The sequence below is a fragment of the Macrotis lagotis genome, chromosome 1 (genome assembly GCF_037893015.1).
Source record: "Macrotis lagotis isolate mMagLag1 chromosome 1, bilby.v1.9.chrom.fasta, whole genome shotgun sequence".
In the NCBI taxonomy this organism is placed as follows: Eukaryota; Metazoa; Chordata; class Mammalia; order Peramelemorphia; family Peramelidae; genus Macrotis; species Macrotis lagotis.
Window position 1 is genome coordinate 792,973,029 of NC_133658.1, and position 19,003 is coordinate 792,992,031.

The window sequence follows — 19,003 nt, forward strand, 5'->3', positions numbered from 1 at the left end:
ACAGAAGTCAACTTATACACAATTTTAAATTTTATAAAGTGCTTTTCTGAAAACAACCCCACAGGGCTGTGCAAATATTTAATTTTTACTGGAGATTTGAGGTTCAGAGAAGTGAAGTGACTTCCCCATCCATGGTCAGAAAGCTAAGTATTAGAGCAGGTTTAAAACCAGATCTTCTGGTACAATTTCTACTATACACAATGCTTCTTTATCCATGGTGACAACGATGGTAAGATTCATGGCACTCAAAAAGCTTTTTCAAAGCTTGACAAAGAAACAAAAGGTCTTACCTACTTACCCTCTTGCATTAAGGAAGATCATTTCAGAAATATTTAAGAATGAAAAAGGCAGCCCTCAAAATATGTTTTGAAAATGGAGAAAAATTGAAGGACCTTGGATTACCATGTTTTTCTTTAAGTCTTTTGGCTTAATTGGGTCTTCAAAAGGTGTGAAATGTGTTGAACCCTTTAGAACATTGTATGGTCTAATGGATTGTGATTATCTATTTAGCCCCCACTTTGTTAAATATTCCTCACTTATTAATAAAATATTCATTACAAATTTTTACCTATAAGCCAATAAGGAATGAAAACTAATGCAAATTGAAGATCCGAAATAAATATAAAGTATTTCTGAAATTATTATGTAAATAAATGGGAAAATTATTTTATTACATCAATTGAAATTTTCATTATCTTCCAGGAATACTTATTGTTCAAAATATACATATATAATCAAATCCAACTACTGAGAATTCAGGCAGACTAAGCAATGCACTTATTTCTTGGACACTGGTGCTATATTTATTTATGTCCTGGGAAGCCAATCTCAGAAGAGCTGGGTCAGAAAGAAGAGTTGCTCCCTCAACTGGAAATCCTAGTTTGAGCTCAAGACTGAGTGCTGTTAAGGAGGTGGAACAGGAGAACCAGGGCTAAACTGATAAGGGCGATCAGAGTGATGCCATCTGGGATTTCAAGTGGCAAAAAGCTTCCCTCAAGAATGGTTACATGCCATGCCTTTAATCCTTAAGATGCAGTATTTTATTGTAAAAGCAGAAAAAAATAGCTCTCTGAACAACATCCAAATTTAATCTGGTGTCACTGAGGAATATTTTTTCAAAAGTTTTCCTATATTCCATCTTATCTCTAGACCAGAATGTAAGTAGAGTAAGTCTAAGTACTAGTAAGCAGTTAATATCATATTTTTTAGACTTGACCATTAGCACCCATTCCATACCCTACAAAGTATTTGCATTATACTTCAAATGAATGAGTAGCTAGGGACCCCTCTCTATCCCTCACCTCTCTCTATTGCCCTTTGACCAACACATGAACTGCACTCATTTCCACCACAGGCATCCTCATAGTGTGAAAGGAGGTTAATGTGAATAACTAGAACAGCTGATCTCCATCAAGTCTTGCCAAAATCTCATTAGTAAAAATGGTGCACTGCTTCACAATTGTCCCCTTATTTAGCATGCAGTTTAGAAAATTCCTTCTGCAAGTTCTTTAATTGACCTAAAGACAATGCCACAGAGTGTGAAGATTCTATTCTTTTCCTTGCCAAGGATATTCCCCAAGTGCTCTAAGGAGCCAGACTCATTAACAGATGAAACTTTTTATTTAAAGAAATTCAGTAATCCTTTTACTTTCTCATCATCTGAGACTCAAGTTCATAAATCACAACAACAAAAAAAAAGCTTATCAGGCCATAGACTCGTCATTTACATATCCAAGAATCAACTGAAGAAGAATAGGGCAAGAGAAAGAAGGAAAAAAAAACATCTAGAAGAAAAAAAAAAGAAAATAATGATTTCTGAAGCAATACAGCATAGGCAACACACATTTCCTGATTTTACATCTCTCCTACCCTAACTCTCTGGTAAAAGAGTATGAAAATACATTATTCAAGATGTCACAACGGGTTGGCATATACTATAAGATAATAAAGAGAAGACCTCAAATTTATTTAGTTTCCCCTCTACAAATTCTTCATTTCAATTCTTAGCATTCTTTTTTTCTGCACTGAAATCCATCACCTGAAATGTAATTCCATGTCATCTGTATTTTTTACTTCACCATCAAGAGGCAATCATCTAATTATTCATTTAATAGGGAACAGGAGGCCAAGGGAAAAAGGATTCTAACATCATGTTACAGACAGGCAGCTTAGTCCAAATTCAAAAGACAGCCCCAAATGGGGATTTAAACCTGCTAGTAAGGACCCAGCATAGTCAGTTCCTCATTAAATGCCGGAATAGAACCTGCCAGGTAGAGCTGCAGGAATGCTTGGCAACAAGAGTTTATACCTCCCGCTGTTTTTGACCTAGATTAAATTACAGACAAAATGGACAGACTACCCAAAACAGTGAGCAATACGTTTTGCCAATGAAAATAATGATTTTGCTTGGTATAGCACATATGCTTCCTGTTCAGCTTGTCAGTTTTTTCAGTAAGGGGCTCCGTGGTCTTACCAAACAATTTTTTTCCCTGCCAAAACCAATAAGCTACCCTCATTTCTTAAGCCCCCACAGGGCTTTGAATTACTATCCATTCTATACTTAAGGTCTGCCCTGCAAGACTTTTTTTTTTTCTGGCACAATCATAATCAAAGGTTGTTCCTCACCAGTACCAACCTATCTAAAGGAGCTTGGATGGAGATGGAAATGCAAGAATGTCTGAGCTTCTTGTAATTGTCCATTGTTAGTCTCTCACATTTGCATTCTTAAAAGTTATATACACTGTTTAAAATTGCGCAGTGTGTTTCCTAGCAATGCCATCAGTTAATGGTTTTTGTTGTTTCATACAAAACCATGTATTTCCCTAAGCCAATGTGGAACTGAGCAATATTTCAAAATGTCTTAACTGTATGGATCCAAACATTCAACAATCTCATTATATAAAATATTTTTAAAACCACAAAAACAAATTCAAAAATATGCATTTTGTTGGTTTTTATAACCACATACTACTTTCTAAGGGGTTAAAACATTCCTTGCAAAATGGTTTCTCTCATAAGGATTCAGTGAATTTCCTTTCCAATCTTTTTATTTATTTATTTTGGGGGTTTGCAAAGCTCCTCCACTCCAAGAAGCTTTTAAAAGATTTATAGAAAGTAGGATCCTCTTTGCCATAGTATATCTTTCTTTGACAGCATGGGAACCAAGCAAAAGTAATTTTGTTTGACCTGTGTTATTTCAACCAAGACATCACTAAAAATAGGTATCTCTTTGGCTACAATGATGGAAACCTTCTTCAATGGGCAGCTCTCATCTCTCACTGGAAGATGTTGAAAACATCTTTCTTCTAAACTTATTGATCCCCAAAGCAGTACCACATGTTACCTACCTCTCTTCTGCCACCATCAAAGAATCCATTTCAGACACCATCACACCTTGTTTCCTACCACCAAGCCTCCCCCCCCATTCTAAATATCTCCTGAGCTATTATAGCCATCTTGAACTACATGCCTACCCTTATGAGATGGTAGGAGGAACCCTGCTAAGCGCATCCTTGATGCTGATGTGATCTTTCCAGTTATTGAATGTTTCATTGAATTTTACACTATACAACTTCAAATGCAGAAAGCAGGCGATTCATTTTGTTAACTGTTGTTCAGTACAGATATCCGGCTCTATAACTATACACTTTGATTTGGTACATGAGAAAACGTATTTTTCATTACATCCCTTATCCTCCTAATGACATTTCCAAACAGGATTTTAAGAACTGTGAAGCAGAAATAAAATTATGCTCAAGTTCAGAATTGATCTCATGGAATGGAAAAATGGCTATCATTGCCAGGCAGTATTAACCAGCCCCAAACCTAGCATGTTTACAGTTCAAACATATTTCTCAAAGTAGGATCATCTTTCAAATGTCCCTCAGCTTTCCAATCATAATAGAGACTCATTGAACAAAAAACACAGTACAATGGGAATTCCCCCCACCCCCAGTTCTTTCAGATTGAGCATGGGTAACACCATCATCAACATTGGTATGTTCCTCTCCTTTCCAATAATGAATCAGGACTAACATTTCAGTTACCTGGATTTACACAAAAACCTAAAAGAACCATGAAATTGCCTCTGTAAAGCACATTCTGTGGTGACTTTTAAATAGCTTTAGGAATAATATGGAAATAAAGAATACCGTTACCGCAAGTTTTATGTCTTCTACACACAGATGCTAGAGCAATTTCTTTCTCTCAGAGAAGGAAAAAAAACATACTAAACTTTATAATACCCAGCCAATTATAGCCTACTGTCATCTTAGTTGTATTAATTATCTGCATTAGCTAAGTTATCAAGGATAGAAAGGGGCCTAACAGCAACTCATTTCACATTACGTTTGTTCTACCACACAGTATGACTGTAATTGATTTCACCACCGTCTCCCACTAACATGGGTGGGTATCTGGAATTCCACCCCAGTCAGAGAATGGTATAGCTTACAGTCATGTGGATAGCTACATTTACATTAAAAGGACTCAACCAGACCAGTGTTCTTGGGTAATTCTGAATGTACTTAAAAAAGAGGGCTTATGTAGGATATGAACCCAGTTCCTCAAAACTAGGGAGCTGATAAGGGAAAAAAACATTACTAAACAGTATTACTACTGCAATAATTTAATTTAAATAACAAGAATGGCTACAATATCTTCACAAAGACTTAAAATAATCTCAACTTAAGTGAAACTGACCTCTCTATCGCAATAAAGATAATTTTCTTGAGAGATAACATATCAAGTGAATGGGGGAAATTTCCATGCTTCTAATGAAGATTCATTAAAAAAAAAAAACTTCCATGGAAGGCCTGCTCTGTTATAAGGGTGTGGTTCTTGGGTCTTAACAAATGAGATAAAATTTTGAGTGGGGTTCCTATAAAGTGGTAAATTTTCTAAAAATCAACCTAACTAAACAGAAAAGACTCATCAGAAGCCTAGCTCCCAAACTGAATTTTTCAACCACAGAAATTCATCTGATATGGAGGGGTCGTGATCTGTGTCACACCAGTGAAATCAAGGGTCTTTCAAAGCAGAAAATAAACAGAGATGAAAGAAAATGAGAGAAGCAAACATACACAAAGAGTTCGGGCAGCAAAAGGGTAAAGTGTCCAGGGCAAAAGAGGAATAATAGGGCAATCCAAGAACTAAACCTAAGAACCTAAGGCTGAAAGAAATTGATAGGAAGTGGAGAATATATTCAAGGTATAACATGAATGAGTCACATTAATCTACTATGCAGTCTTTCTGAGGTTTCAGGAGTTCAGACAAATAGCCCCCAAAAGATTAAATGGTCAAGTCTGGGTCTCCAGGGAATGAAATGGAGGTCACAGATTTTGAGTACTTGTTGGTCAGGTGACCCAAGTTTCCAAGGCTTAAATTAAATGGATCTCTGCTCCAAGACCAATAGCCAGAACCCATAAAAATTTATCTGAATTAAAACTTACAAGCTGCACCTTTAACCCTGGAACTAGAGGGGCAAGTCAAGTGCTTTATCTGTCCAGAAAAGCTGTTTCTCCCCACACCAGGAGTATTTTAATGAAATGAGACTTAAGTGAATTATTGACACAGGCATTAAATGTTGTCATTTAATATCAACAGTGTGTTTGATTTGTACACAGTTATGAAATGTCATTCGGACCAGAGAGCTATATTGAGGTTTACCACATTATAGGGATGGATTTCCAGAGGGAAGTGAACTGATCTGTCTCAAAATAAAATGTGTTTACATTAACACTTGGGGGAAACAGTCAACCCTGCAAACATAGATGGAGAGATAAAAATAAGATCAGCACAGAACTCAACTTGGCAGAATAATAGTATATAATAAATTTCTGGTTTCTTAGTATAGACAGCATTCACTATTGTACTTCTCATTGTAATTATTATTTTAAAAGATGGGCACATATAAACTTATTTAAAAGATTTAGGGGTATTATTCTCTCATCTCGAAACCTTCAGAAGTCAATCTCTACCAAATCAATTCAAACTCCTTAGATTGGCATTGAATGTCTTCCAGAATTTGACACTAACTTATCTTGCACAACTAATTTAAGAGTATTCCTTTCTTTTTCATGAACTGGTCCAGATTTAGGTACTATTCCCTAGTTTTATTCTACTTTCTATGACCTAAGTCTTTGGTAACTTTGGCTAGAAACCCTCTTCTCCATTCCACTTCTAATATTCCTACAAGAAACAATTCAACTTTCACTTCCTAAGACTAAGTGACAGCTACTTTCATTCTTCAAACCAGAAGTGATCTGTCCCTTAAATCTCACATCACTTTAGCCTTTTGTACATTCAATGATTTTTTAATGTTCACTGTGGTTATTTGTGTCCCAAAGAAAAAAGTCATCTTTCTCTAAGGTAAACATACCTATCCCGTTGCTTAAAATATTCTCTTTGGTATTACAGCTATTTGGGGCCATGTCTTTTTGTACAATTTTAACTGGGCGGGGGTAGAGCTAGGTGGTGCAGCAGATAGGTGGACCTGAGTTTAAATCCTGGCTCAGACACTTAATAATTACGTAGCTGAGTAATCTTACAAAAACCAAAAAAAAAAAAAAAAAAAATCTTAAGTTGGAAGAGATCTATCTTCCTCCTCCATGAAATCTTGAATTCCCTCTCTGTTGGCCACCAGTGATTATTCACTTTACTTGAAAAACTCCAGTAACAGGTAAATGATTGTAGTCCAATTCTCTCTCTCTCTCTCTCTCTTTTTTTTTTTTTGGAAACCTGTCATGTCAACCTTTGTAGTTTTCTCCTTATTAGCCTGAAAGCTCTTAAGAGCAAGCTCTGTGTCGACTCTGCCACCTCCAGCAATTTGCTAAGTGTCTCACACAGAAAGTAGGTACATAATAATATTTGTTGAATATTTATTGAATTGAGAAATTCAATTTATTGAATTGAAAAAATCTCGGCTCTGAGAATTCCATAGAGGACTTCAATTTCCAAAATAATTTAATGATAAAGATAGTTTTTGACAAAGAAAAGAGATAGTTCATAATGTTACTGTTTTCTCAAAAGTAAAATCTTGACTAGATTGCCATTAAATAGGGTACCAGATAATTCTCTGGAATGAATCATTGAGTTCATCTGATTATTCTGCCTTCTAAAATGTGATGTCCTTATAGAAAAATAAAATTCATCAATAGGCCACCAATTATGAATATTTGCCTGTGGGTGTCTTAAAAATTGTGGCTAGTCACACACTCTTCCAAATTGCTCAAAGAGTTGGTAAACTCTTTAAAAAACACTCTTAAAACCACAGAAGTAAGTGGGGGCTGGCTGGGGTCCACTGAACACAACTGTGCCCAACATCACTTATTCCAATCCAATCCATGGTCCAATCAAATTAACCAAATGCTGCTCATCTTGATTCCTAACTGCATCTAATCATAGCTTTTAATTCCACTCTCCTTAACTCCTGTATAATAATCTAGAAGAAAGACTCATTACCCCTCCACCCAATTTGCTTCATTTCTGTGGTATTTCTTCACTTCTTTAGAAGATCTGTGGTTTCATCAGTGTGGGGCTATTCCCTTCATTGCTGCAGTTCTGAAACCCTTCCCCGCCTCATGAACAGTCTTAATGAGTTTTTGTGGCCAAAAATATTCCTCAGCTGGTGGCCAGAGATCTGGTAATGAGCCTCTCCCAATTTAGCTAGACCAGTCCCCGATGAAAGACCAGGGCCTATGCTCAGTCTTTCCAATCAGGAAGACAGGCTTTATGCACCCTCAACACAAGCTGGGAGGATGCCTCAGTGACCACCAAGCAAAAGTGATGGGGCTTCAAAGGAGAGCTTTGCTAGGGATCTTGTTATTTTTTGCCAGATAACTTTCCTCAACTCCTACTGTAATGGCCTCTAAAAATTTTCTCTTAAAAATTTTACCTGGACCTTCCTGCAGGTTTTGAAAGCAGAACTATCATATATATGTATGTCCTTTGAACTTCCTGGTGGTTAAAGTTGGCTCAAAGATAGCCAAGACCAAGAAGAAAATTCTTACACTAGAAAACAGTGCTGTGATAAGCTTGTTTACAATAGATCTTAATTCCTTATCTTTCACTGGAGAAAGCTGAGAGGTCTTTGGCAACTGGCTAAAAATAGCCCAAACAGAAGCAGGTGACAGAGATGAATGTTTCTGGGAGACACCATCCAAAAGTCTTGGAATAGAGTGGACTGTAGTATCTTATTTTAGTGAGGCCAAAAAAGAAGGAAACTACTCCTGGTGCAGAACCAAAGTTTACAAACTAGGATGATTAAAGGAATACTGAATTTGGCATCAGGAGACATGGGCTTGATACTTGACGCTACTATTTATTAACTGTGTGACACTGGACAAACCACCTAAATTCTTCAGTCTTTAAGCTTCCTCCTCTGGAAAAAGGAACTATTTGAATTAAATGAATTTCTATTTTTCTATTAATATCTGGTAGCTAATAAAATACATGATGAAAAAAAGCTTCTATAAATTCTCTGTAATGCTTTTAAGTGAATCCATTTTTTCTAATAGCACAGTAATATACCATTACTGTACTATAAGAAACAATAACTATAATGCAAAGAAGTATGGGAAGATTTATATGAATGGATACAAACTGAAGTAAGCAGAACTGGGAGAACAATATACACAAAAATTACACCATAAATTGAAACAACATAAAGAGAAAAAACAAGGTAATCAAAATTGAATGCTACAAAATTATAAGGATCAAGTTTGTCCCCAAAGAAGAGATGAGAAAGCACCTCACCCTGCTTCTTTGTAGAGGTGGAGAGAGAAGGTAAATAATGAAACACTACTAGTATTTCAAACTTTTTCAATATGTATTAATTTTTCTCAAATTGTCTTGTTTCCCTTTTATTATTTTGTTGCAAGAGATGGTTCTCTAGGAAGAGGACAGAAATACATTAGGAAATGGCAATGACATGAAAAACAAAAGGCATCAATAAAATTTAAATTTAAAAATAGCTGTGTGTTTAACTGCCTACACATGTTGCCGAGTCCCACTACAGCTTATATTTGTTGAAGTTAAAAATCCATATAATGATATTTGGGGCCCACCTGGATTCATAACTCCTTGTAAAAACTCACCAGGGTCCAAAGATTGCTGACCACTAGATTGAGTGATCTGTAAAGTCCCTCTCAGCTTTGAGTCATTTCTTTACCTATGCCCTCTACAAACTCCTTTATTAAACATTTAAAGTTCTACAAATCTGGGGCAGCTAGGTGGCTCAGTGGGCAGAGCATCAACCCTGGAATCAGGAGTGCCTGAGTTCAAATCCAACCTCAGATACTTAAGAATTGCCTAGCTGGTGTGACCTTGGGCAAGTCACTTAACCCCACTTCCTTACAAAAACAACACAAAACAAAAGTTTTACAAATCCAAAGAACCTAGGCTCTGGCCCCCAGTCTGCATAAAATAAAAGACAAGTTTTCACAAGGACAGGGAACCAAAACATAGTTTCTATACATGATTCTGATTTCTAGGTGTAAAATCCCTTCAAAACATCTGGCAGAAGAATAAATTTCAAACCATGAAAAATGTTTATAGTTTGTGGGTTTATGCTACATGGTATCAATGGCATATATAGTTATAAAAGATTTTGTAATTTCAGAAGCTCCTTGAGAGTAGAAATTTTTTGTTTTGTGTCCCCAGCTCCAATCATAAATACCCAGAGTATAATGAGCCCTTAATAAATGTTTATTGTTTGATATTCATTGAACAATTGTAAGCAGCAAGGTACACTGAGAGGGAGAGAGAAGGTGGTGTATGCCAGTTAAGTTCAACCACCAAAACCACTCCCTCAATAACCATTCTCCCTCTCAGACCTCAATGGAAGATGACAAGCCCAGGACCCTAAACCCAAGAACCTTGCTTCCAGGGCAGTATCATCAGTCATCATCCTGGGAAGCAGCCACTGCAGAGATGCTGTCCGACCCTGAAGACCCAGGAAAAAGTGCTCTTGTCATTCAAGTCTTGGCACTGCCTCCATGATTTTATCCAAAAAAAAAAATGACATTAAGGTCTGCTTTGCCTCTGCACCCTAAGACACTTGGGACTTTTCTGTCTGACTTGCAGCTGAAACCTTCCAAGTGGTACCTTCCCTCATTAGAAAGTGAGCTCCTGGGGAGCAGGGAATGTCTGACTTCTCTATTTGTCTCTAGCACTTTGCACTTTTGCTTGCTTCATGCATTCAACTAAATATTTATCAGGCACCTCTTATGTGTAAGGGATTGTAAATATTGGGACAGATATGACAAAACCTATTGAGAGACAAGGTTTCAACTAACTTTCCAGCCTTATGATATATTACTCACCTTTGTTCTCTACAGTCCACCAAACTGGATTTCTTGCAGTTCCTCCCCCAGGATATTCTCTCCCATCCTTTTCCCAGGTTCCATGCCCTTCTGTCCCCTCTCCACTTTTTCCTCCCCCTTCTAGAACACTTTTCTCTAGATACCTGACCTCTTTTTAAAGCACTGCTTAAGCACCAACATTTACATGAGGCTTCTCCAGATTCCCCATCCCATTCCCAGCTGCTAACGCCTAAAAACATACACACAGAAATATCAACCCTGGAATCAGAAGTACCTGAGTTCAAATCCAACCTCAGATACTTAATAATTGCCTAGCTGTGTGACCTTGGGCAAGTCACGTAACCCCACTGCCTTACAAAAACAACACTAAAGTTTTACAAATCCAAAGAACCTAGGCTCTGGCCCCCAGTCTGCATAAAATGCAGACAAATGCACACAAAACTACCTTGTATTTATTTTGTATATTCTTATTTATCTTAAGTACTATCTTTTCCAAAAGGGTAAAAACTCCTGAAAGTTGAAATATTTCATTTTCATCTTTGTATCTCTGGCATATAAATGGATGACTAATGCTTCTTTAGTTATACAAAAAACAGCGTAGAATGTAAAGATGGAGGAGGAAAAGTCTAGAAAATGAATTCTTAAACAGGATCAACAACACATCTTTATTTTCACCACTCAAACTAAATTTTAAGATCTGAAAGGGGCCTGTCCACTGTATGACATGGAAACAGTTGAGGGCTCTTGGTCTAAAAACGTATATTATAAGTAATACAAGCAGGGAGGTAACACTGGGAGGGGAAGGAGTGAGGAATGGGGGGGAAAAATCAGGGCAGTCTTCCTGGAGGAAGTGGTACCATGTGAGTCCCCCAACAATCCTGTTCAAGTCATACTCCCATAAGTATCTGAACTAAAAGAGACCCTGGAGACAATCAAAAATCCTCTTATCCAAATCCCTTCATTTCACAGATGAGGAGTACCCTAAGGGATTTCCCCAAGTCCCAGAGTCAGCAGCCAGGCCAGAGTTTAAACCCAGGACTTCTGACTTCAGTTACAGTACTCTTTATTCCAAGCTTTATAGATGGTGAGGCTAAGTGAATAAACACTTACTGGAATAATTCTTTGCTGAAAAAGCTTCCAGATATGACTTACTGGAAGAACTTGGGAGGTGTGACTACTGAACACTGCAGGTGATCTGCAAAAAAAAAAAAAAGAATCACACACAAAGGAGATGCCTCAGAACTAAAATTAAATAACTGTACCAAATTTTAGAAAGGAGAATAAAGTGCTTCCTTCAGACTCTAAGCCAATGAGCCTACTCAAACATTTCATTCAAGTGCATCTTGGATAAGTGCTACCAGGAAATTAGGTGGGCCCAAACCTGAGTATGAGAAAGGAGCACATGGTAGATTGCATTAGGGAAACTGAGTCAATATCTTCAATAATCCCAAACTGTTGACTCCTGCAAAAGTCATCTCTAATATGAATGCCTTCTCAAGGATGCTCTACAGTAGAAGATGGAAAAATAGAATTTCAGTAGAATTAAAATGTCAGTTTAGTCTGCATTAAGAAAAGCATAACATCAAGAACTAATTTAGTCGGACAATATCTGGAATACTATGTCCAGCTGTGGGGGGCCACATTTTAGGAAGTATATGGACAAGTTAGAGCAGTAGTATGAGGTCCTAAGAGAGAGAATTGGCCTAGAAGTCAGAAAACCCTAGGTCTGAATCTAGCAGTGTGATATCTCTAGGCAACTTTCTAAGACTGCAAATTAAAAAAAAAAAAGTCAACATGTACTAGTAGTGAGAATCCACCATACTAATCAAACCACAGTGATATGGTTTAAGGTTTGAATGAGAAAAGTATTTCTACAGCATTAATAGGTAAAGTCCTTATCTCTACCCACTGACAAATTAAGGGCTAACTAGGAAGGTGAAGGCAATCAAAACCAGGACTATGAAAAGCAGCCGAAGGAAGCCTGAAAAAGAACTAGGAGTGGGAGAAAAGAGACAACAATCATTTTCGAATATGTGAAAAAGGGCTGTCATAGAGATGAGGAAACTGAACATGTTTTGCTTGACAACTGGAGGGCAGAACTATGAGCAATCAATGAAGAGATCTAAGCAATGTGCTTCCAGAACGGCAGGTTTCAGCTTGATATGATGACAAACTTTGTAACAATTAAACTACCTAAAAATACAATGAGATGTGCCTCAGGAAGTAGTGAGTCCTCCTGCCTGTGAAATTCTTCAAGTGGAGGCTGGATGATCACTTCCCAAGGATACCGGGAAAAGAGCCTGGCTTCAAAAATTGTTGGGACTCATCAGAGGGTCTTTAAGGTTCATTCTTGCAACTCTGATGTAAGCCTAACTAGTGAGGTCACCCTCCTCTTCTCCAACAGAGATGCTGCTCTCCTGAGCTCTCTCTACCAATATAAATTAATTAACCGAAGGTTAAAATCATAGACACAATTATTTTCATCCTTGGTCAAGTGAAGCCTCTACCTAGTAACCTGCTTGAACAGATATTCCCCAGGTGTTTTTTTACACGGGGAGTGGGCCCAAGGAAGGAAATCAATATTAGTTACCTTGCTCATCTTCAATGCTTTCCCCAGACCTTCAAGGGAAAAGCAGTTCCTTCATAACTGTCAATTGCCACTTCCCCAGATTAGTAAGAATGATGTCTCTCTATTATCTGCCTATCTCGATCTGAGCTGGGTCCCAGGGAAGAACCTCTGCTGCTCTCCCTCTGTTTTTCAGTAAGCAAAAGCAGGAAATCGATCCTAAAAGGTCAAGTCATCTTGCTGAGTATAACTCCTTGCCTCTATCACTTTTATCCCAGAGTAGTAGTCTGGGTCAGTTCCCCAGACCAGATGGATTAAGTAAATCCAGCTAACCCTGGCAAGATACCTATAGGTCATGCAATAGTTTCAAAAGGCCATTCTTGAAGGTCTTTTTGCTCTTCTCACAAAGACTAGTAGCAAGGAGAGGCAGATAACCAAAATCAACTAAGGTAGCAGCTGGGAAATGGATTCCTTAAATTCTGGGCATACTTCAAATCTATCTTGGACTTTTGTCAACAAACAGTCTTAGGTTTCACCTTCTTCTGTCAACACAAAAATTAACAGCAATTTAACACTAAAAAAAATTAAGTTGTATGAGTCATCAAACAGACTTCTATACAGGGTTTGTTTAATTTTAATACATATTTTTAAAATCCTGAATGTTTTACCAGATGGAGAGTATCTATATTTTGACACTGATGAATCTCTAATGCTTTTAAGAACATGGATTATCTTTCCACCAAGGAAAATGAAGCTGCTCCATGACTTCTCAATTCATATCTTCCTCTAAGTATTCCAAAGAATCTACCCAGTATACCAGAAGATTTCCTCAGTTCTTTAACATCTTGGGGGTAATCAAAGCTTGATATCTTTATTCTCATCATACTTCTGATCCTGATTTTTTTTATTTGATCATTATAGGGAACTCCTAGTAAGGAAATAGCACAGCCTTAAAGCATTGCCTGTGATACTGAGAAGTTAAGATACTTGCCTAACCACTATTATCAGAGGCAAGAATTTTCTAGGCATATCCTCTGTGTTCTAGAAAGCAAGTCATTACATAAGATATATGCTGCAGTTGACTTGCATCCACAATCTTTACATTGTCCATAAGGTTGTCTAATGATTTTGATTCTTCTTTCCAATCAAAAAAAAATAATTGGAAAATCACAAATGTGTGTGTGAGAGAGAGAGCATAGCAAGCAGTTTGGAATCACTGAAAATAATGTACAATTTCATTTTGGTTTTGATTTTTGCAAGGCAATGGGGTTAAATGGCATGCCCAAGGTCACACAGTTACTAAGAATCGAGTATCTGAGGCTAGATTTGAACTCAGGTCTTCCTGACTCCAGGACCAGTGCTCTGTGCCACCTAGCTGCCCCTATACAATTTCTTATATGTAATACAGGTAAAACTACTACTATTCAATTTTAGGCTCATCTCACAACCCAAATGCAATGCCTGAATGATATATTCATATTTGTATAAACTGTCCAGATACATATCATTGCCTGGACAAAGCAACTTAATTCAGTTTGGTTTTCTGTTTGTTTTTCAGGGCAGATGGCAAAATCAATCTTTTTTTACCTTACAATGGATTTCATTGAAGAAACTGAGTACAATGTCATTTATGAATTCAAGTATTTAAGGAATAAATAGGGAGTTTGCCTTAAGGTTTGGTCTCTGCAAGAAACATCCTCTAGCACTAGCAAACACCTTCTCCCAGTATTTCATCTAATCTGTTAATTCTGTGTATTTTTAATCTGAACAGCAGGCAAAATGAGATCTCATTCTCTACATTTATCATTCAATTGTGTGATTACTGAAAGATAATCTGCTTCTGGAAATCAGCTGCAAATACTTGTTTCCTTCTCACATTTTTATCAAGGTTACCCTAAATAAATGCATAGACCATTAAAGATTTTAAAGATGAGAAAAACAGGGCTAAGAGTTGGTAGCTAGCTACTGAGGTCTTCTCAGTGATCTTTTTAAATAAAAGAATCATTTGTGATCTTTTCCATTCTTTTGGAATTTCAACCTCTGAAATAACTTGAAAATTTCTATTTGCCTTTGAAATCTATCACCTTTTTTCTGTGTGTGTATATATATATATATATATATATATATATATATATATATATATATATATATATATATATATATATATATATTTGGACAGGTTAAACTGTTCTTCCTGACTTTACCCTCCTAGGAGTCATCATCATTTCATGAGAACATCAGACACTGAGAAACCAAATGTGGTGTTTCTATTATTACTGGTTAAAAAAAAAGACAGATCACCATAAAAATTGGACATATTGTTTACATTTCTCAACTATTTGATGGGCAATCTTCAAATATTCTGAGACGTCTTTGCTAAAACTTAGTTTTATAACAAACCCTCAAAAAGCTTATTTCACCCTTTTAGCTGAATTTCACTATTTTATGAATCTTTCTATACTCCTTTCAGTGATATTTTGTAAATTATCTGGGTACAACCCTTAGTAAGTAGTCAAGTCAATTTGCTCAGCACAAAGATTTTATGTTGACTAAGATGACTTCTATCTTCTTCATTTTTAGGATGACACTGTAGTAGTTAAGCTTCTCCAAGTGGTTATAATTAATCAGAATCAATATCTTTACTTTTATCAGTTTCTTTTTTCTTTAGGTCTAAAAGTTTGCTTAAACAAAGGTGTTACGAACTGCTTAAGTATGTGTTGAAATTGCTAAACTTAACACAGAATCTTTTCGTATTTATTCATTCTAATTTATTTACTTTGACCTTTATTATAATCAAGAAAATACCTGGCTGCACACAGACAGCTGATTCTGAAACGATTGGAATCAGTAATTTTTCTGTCAAAGACATAGTCAATTAAATTTTTATGATGCTATTTGAAGTCTTGCCATGCCTGGCACATTCTAAATCCCGTTGCAGTGAAACTATTTCTGATATACAGATGCAAGGCATCTTGATTAACCAACAAGTTAGGGCCTCTCTTTTAGTTCATCGAAAATCTTATTTTATGACAGTGTTTTAACATCAGCCTCATGAATTGAAGGATCAAAGTATATGTTAAGTTAATCTTAAGAATTTTGTAGAATTATTTTATTTCTTCAGACTCTATAAGGAATGTTAGCACATAATCCAGGACATATTTGTTGTAGTAGATGCTAAGGAGGGAAAAAACTAATTCCAAAGCCAACACCAGTGATATCTATTAGATGATGTCTTTTTCCTGTTTAAATCAAAAATTTCTATTCTACACTGTTTGGATGATTTTCTTCATATTTCTACCTTTGTGCTAAAATGCAACCAAACTAACCTTTTCTTTTGATTACCCTTTTATTTTTCTCCTTGGATTCCTCTGACCCCTCTCTATCTGCCTCAGCTATAAACAATGATCTAAGCTAGAAAAACTCATTTCAAATTATCTCACTTATCTCTTCTGTATTTTTAAGACCATAGATCTTCTGTTCAATCTAAAGATCCAAAAGATTTATTTAGTTACAGATAACGAAGAATTCCAGGAAATTAAGTTTTCAAGTGTCACTGGGAGACTGTGACTTGAGCAAGTCACTGATAGTCTCTATCTGCCTCAGTTTCTCCAACTATCAAATAGAAATAATAACATCTACTGCCTAGAATGGTTGTGATGACCAAATGAGATAATATTTTAAAGGGTTTAGGACAGTGTCTAGGCACAGAACTGTCACAGTGCTTGATAAAAGCTCCCTTGCTTCTGGTTTTATTAATCGCAAGAGTTGCCTCATCACCAACAAGGATTTATCAAGCATCTACTATGTGCTTGTCATTTCATCTCCTTCAGAAATATGTCAAACTAGTCACTGGAAAAAAAGGGCATAAAGTACACTAATAACTAGTTAACACGTTCTCTAAATAAAAGAAAAATTGCTTCAGTGAACTCAAGTCAAGGAAAAAAAGGACTGGGGAGGGTAGGAAGGAAGGAGAGAAAGAGTGTCCAGGAAATTCTACAAAAATGGCCCTGGGAGACCTGAATTTAAATATGATCTCAGATACTTACTTTGTAACCATGGAAAAGTCACAGAAGCCCAGCTTGCCTCAGTTTTCTAATCAGTAAATTGGGGATAATAATAGCACCTACTTCCCAGGGTTGCTACAAGGACCAAAAGAGATATTTGGTTCATAGTTGGTGCTATAGAAATGCTGGTTTTTAATTATTAAGTAACAAAACCAGAAGAAGGTTTATTTTTAACTAAGTTTCTGTGGAGTAAATATTCTCTGACGTGAAAATTAATTAGTCCAGTTTCCTCAATGACTTCTAAACTGTATGAAAGAAGAAAAAAATCTTATAGAAAAATGTCTCTACAACTTAGTAACCTCTTCCACAATAGAAAAACACCACCCCTAAGTCTTTCTCTGGCAAAAAATGGAAGGTGACAATTGAAATGTTCCTCCTTGTTAGAGAAAGAAACCTGCTAATTCATTTTGTGCATACCATGGTGAAGTGTTTCATAGATTCCTAAGAACATTAACATTTCTAACCATTCACAAGAAGTTTGTATTCCAGGATCAAGTTGACAGTGCATGCATGCTCTGCATTTTTATGTGGAAGTGCCAATAATTGGCAGCATCCAAAAGCAACTCCACAGTTCAAGGAAGCACCCTGTAAGAAAAGGTGCCATGTGCTTCTGCCTTTCATGTTTAACATCCTGCAAGTGGCACAGCAGTATTCTTAATAATGACTGAAGTTTTTTTTTTGTATTTATTTCTTGGTAGGTAGGTTGTTGGTGAGGTAATGTGGAAGGTAGGGGGTGGGGAGCTGATATTCAAGTCTGTGGAGGTATGGTCATTCAGATCGGACAAAGACAAAGAACTTGTCAAGCAAAGGCCATTGTAACATGTGTAGGTGGGGCTTTTAATTGCATTTAACAAATTCTACTTTTAAACATTAAGACTTATTCACAGGTCCACAGAAGCTTACTGGTCATGCCTTGCAAGCTTCTCGTTTTACAGTTTGGAGCCCAGGAAGGTGAACAGATTTGGCGAGGTCATATAAAAAAGAAAGCAGATTGAAGCCTGGGTTCTTTCATGCTAAATCCAGCCCTCTTTTCATTACAGCACATTCTGCCTCTCCATAATCAAAACCAACAAAGTATTGTCAAACAAAATGCCCATGAGTTTTCAAAGAGAGAGCTTTGACCTACAGTAGCATGTTAAGGGATAGTTCAAAGGAACAGCTCTTTCATTATAGGACAACTCCATGGCACTAGTTGGGTGGAAATAATGGCAAAAGTTTTCAAACTCAACAGTACCTGGAGCTAACTAATGTTAGCACCTAAAACAAAGAGAAGTCTGCAATGAAGTTATTTCTAAATTGTTCATCAAAGTCTAGCAATTATTAGGACTTGAAGTATATAAATGAGGTCTCCCTAAATCCAACTAAATAATAAAACTGTTTTGTTGTTCTAATACTCAAATTAACATTAATTTGGACTTAATTGTATGAAATCATACCATTAAAGAGCAAGAAAGGGGACTTAGAAATCATTCGAGCCAATTTTCTCACTTATAGATGAGTAATAAGAGGTCAAGGAAGGTTAGATGCCTTATCTAAGATTACAAATGAAATTGGCATAGATGTTACTTTGAACAAATCTATCTAAAGTCCTAGTCCAAAACTCTCTTCATGTCGTACAGTATTTCAGATCTCATCTACTCATCCAGCATGAACAACTTGCCATCAGAGTGGATCTACCTACCACCTTAACCCTCCCACCACCACCTTTGAGGTTCAGTAATCATCCAAATAAGACCAGGTCCCTTAGCCTTAGGACTAAGTACAAATTAACCAAGTCTAACTGACATTAGGACATACTTTACATCCCAATCAGTCTTTTACCAATGACTTTCTCAGGGCATTTATCCTTTCATCTGACATTGCATTTATATTCTTTTCCCTCTTTCCATATCTTGCTTTTCCTTTGGGAACAATAATTAAATCATTACTACCATTACTACTAGAAAAGGTAGGACAATAGATTCTTATGGTTCATGCACTGTGTAGACCAGATCAAAACTCCCCTCCCTGGCCACCACTCCCCTAAAGATATAATATCTTCCTATATCCTA

At 36.6% G+C, this 19,003-nt stretch overlaps 1 protein-coding gene across 4 annotated transcripts in view; it reads right to left on the reverse strand.

Moving 5' to 3' along the window:
- Positions 1-19,003, reverse strand: part of CADM1 (cell adhesion molecule 1) — a 340,937-nt gene that overhangs the window by 267,694 nt on the left and 54,240 nt on the right. The window contains exon 2 of one of the 4 annotated variants that reach the window (XM_074216732.1): positions 11,433-11,517. The exons of the other annotated variants lie outside the window; for them this stretch is intronic. The gene's annotated coding sequence lies outside the window, so the exon portion shown is untranslated. The remainder of the gene's footprint in view (positions 1-11,432; positions 11,518-19,003) is intronic. 4 annotated transcript variants of the gene reach the window in all.